The following is a 3509-nucleotide window of genomic DNA, read 5'->3' as shown; positions in this document are numbered from 1 at the left end:
TCTCAATTTTCTTTTCCATTCTTCTGTATATTATTCTTGTAAGCAGCTTCGATGCATTAGCTGTTAAGCTGATTGTGCGATAATTCTCGCACTTGTCACCCCTTGCCGTCTTCGGAATTGTGTGGATGATGCTTTTCCGAAAGTCAGATGGTATATCGCCAGACTCATATATTCTACGAACCAACGTGAATAGTCGTTTTGTTGCCACTTCCCCTAACGATTTTAGAAATTCTGATGGAATGTTGTCCATCCCTTCTGCCTTATTTGACCGTAAGTCCTCCAAAGCTCTTTTAAATTCCGATTCTAATACTGTATTCTTTCCACCTGTCTGCTCTCTCCTCTGCATTTAACAGTGGAATTCCCGTTGCACTCTTAATGCTACCACCGTTGCTTTTAATGTCACAAAAGGTTGTTTTGACTTTCCTGTATGCTGAGTGTGTCCTTCCGACAATCATATCTTTTTCGATGTCTTCACATTTTTCCTGCAGCCATTTAGTCTTAGCTTCCCTGCACTTCCTATTTATTTCATTCCTCAGCGACGTGTATTTCTGTATTCCTGATTTTCCCGGAACATGTTTGTACTTCCTCCTTTCATCAATCAACTGAAGTATTTCTTCTGTTACCCATGGTTTCTTCGCAGCTACCTTCTTTGTACATATGTTTCCCTTCTCAACTTCTGTGATGGCCCTTTTTAGAGATGGCCATTCCTCTTCAACTGTACTGCCTACTGCGCTATTCCTTATTGCTGTATCTATAGCGTTAGAGTACTTCAAACGTATCTCGTCATTCCTTAGTACTTCCGTTTCCCACTTCTTTGCGTATTGATCCTTCCTGCCTAATGTCTTGAACTTCAGCCTACTCTTCATTATTACTATATTGTGATCTGAGTCTATATCTGCTCCTGGGTATGCCTTACAATCCAATATCTGATTTCGGAATCTCCAAGTATACCTCCTCCTCATGTGATTCTTGAACAGGGTATTCGCTATTACTAGCTGAAACTTGTTATAGAACTCAATTAGTCTTTCTCCTCTTTCATTCCTTGTCCCAAGCCCATATTCTCCTGTAACCTTTTCTTCTACTCCTTCCCCTACAACTGCATTCCAGTCGCCCATGAATATTAGATTTTAGTCCCATTTTACATACTACATTACCCTGATGATGATGATGAGCGTTTGGCGTCATTGGCCGGGAGGCCCCTCGCGGGGCAGGTCCGGCCGCCTTGGCGCAGGTCTTATTACATTCGGCGCCACATTGGGCGACCTGCACGCCGGATGGGGATGAAATGATGATGAACACAACACAACACCCAGTCCCTGAGCGGAGAAAATCTCCGACCCAGCCGGGAATCGAACCCGGGCCCGGAGGACGGCAATCCGACACGCTGACCACTCAGCTACTGGGGCGGACACTACATTACCCTTTCAATATCCTTATACACTTTCTCTATCTGTTCATCTTCAGCTTGTGACGTCGGCATGTATACCTGAACTATCGTTGTCGGTGTTTGTCTGCTGTCGATTCTGATTAGAACAACCTGGTCACTGAACTGTTCACAGTAACACACCCTCTGCCCTACCTTCCTATTCATAATGAATCCTACACCTGTTATACCATTTTCTGCTGCTGTTGATATTACCCGATACTCATCTGACCAGAAATCCTTGTCTTCCTTCCACTTCACTTCACTGACCCCTACTATATCTAGATTGAGCCTTTGCATTTCCCTTTTCAGATTTTCTAGTTTCCCTACCCCGTTCAAGCTTCTGACATTCCACGCCCCGACTCGAAGGACGTTATCCTTTCGTTGATTATTCAATCTTTTTCTCATGGTAACTTCCCCCTTGGCAGTCCCCTCTCAGAGATCCGAATGGGGGACTATTCCGGAATCTTTTGCCAATGGAGAGATCATCATGACACTTCTTCAATTACAGGCCACATGTCCTGTGGATACACGTTACGTGTCTTTAATGCAGTGGTTTCTACTGCCTTCTGCATCCTCATGTCGTTGATCATTGCTGATTCTTCCGCCTTTAGGGGCAATTTCCCACCCCTAGGACAAGAGAGTGCCCTGAACCTCTACCCGCTCCTCCGCCCTCTTTGACAAGACCGTTGGCAGAATGAGGCTGACTTCTTATGCCGGAAGTCTTGGACCGCCAATGCTGATTATTTATCAAAATTTAGGCAGTGGCGAGGATCGAACCCGGGACCGAAGACGTTTTGATTATGAATCAAAGACGCTACCCCTAGACCACGGTTACCTCTTATGCCCACGTATATGGAAAGATCCTGGAGGCCAGGATTCGAACAAAGGTCGAGAACAAATCGAAAGAGGGACTGCATAGTGTCAGATCCGGGAGCTCAACTGTTGACTTCATTTTTGCTGTGAGGCAGCTGCAGGAGCACCATTGCGAATTTGGTGATCTTGTGATAGCATTTATCGATATAGAAACAACATTTGACAGGGCTTGTAGAAAAAGGTCAGGAAGCACTATAAAATAAAGGAGTGGAAAAAGAGACAACAAGCAGAGTGGAGCAGATGTACTGTGGAAGACTCAGTTGTGTGAAAGTGGCAAATGTGAGCATAGACTGGCTCCAGCAAAGAAGTGGTTTTGGATGTTCACAGATAACTCGATGATTTGGGGAAACAGGGAGGAGGAGATTCAGGAACTGCTGGATAATAGAGAAGAAACTGTGAAACATTACAGAATGAAATTTAATGTAAACTAACGTAAGATCCTGATTACAACTAGAAAGAGAGATAGCCTAAGCGACGGAATAACGACTGGAGATGAATAATAGCAGAAGGTGGAAAGTATCAAGCAATGGGGAAGCGTGTCAAAGGAAAATGGAAGAAATGAGAAAGAGATCGATGAGCGTGACTGAGAGGCCAAAGCATTCCTGCGAAGTGGTAGAGCCTAGTTTGTAATACAGACGCCCCACAAAGAAGAGCAGACGTAATATATATAGAAGTTACTACATTCCAATACTGACCTATACGTCTGAAACGTAAATAATGAAGAAAAGAGATAAGAGTTCATGCGAAGTAGGCCAGCAGTAGCTAGGAGAGATACGATGAGGAATGAAAAGACAGAGGAAATAGTGAAAGAGGAACGCTGAGAGCAGAATACACGAATCAAGGCTAAGATGGCACAGGCACTTAAAGAGAATAGAAAACAAGAGGATTCCCAAGTAAATACATAAAATGGAGATTCGAAGGAAACTACCAAGAGGAAGACCACGGGATAGATGGCTGAAATGTGTCAGGGAGTATGTTGAAAAAAGAGATGAGGACTGGACGAGAGCGAACAAAGAAAGATGGTGGGGAAAACGGGACTAGATGGTGACCCAGCCTGGGGCTGGAAACTGATCAAAATGGTGATAATGATACAGATCGAACAGTTGTCACTTTTACTGTTACATCAGAATCCTAATTTTATACACTGTCTTAACAGGAGCTACAGCACTCAAATATTTCTTAGCATGGGCAACTGAATTATTAAAGCGGT

Source organism: Schistocerca cancellata, chromosome 2 (assembly GCF_023864275.1).
Source record: "Schistocerca cancellata isolate TAMUIC-IGC-003103 chromosome 2, iqSchCanc2.1, whole genome shotgun sequence".
Lineage (NCBI taxonomy): Eukaryota > Metazoa > Arthropoda > Insecta > Orthoptera > Acrididae > Schistocerca > Schistocerca cancellata.
This window is presented reverse-complemented; position numbering follows the sequence as displayed.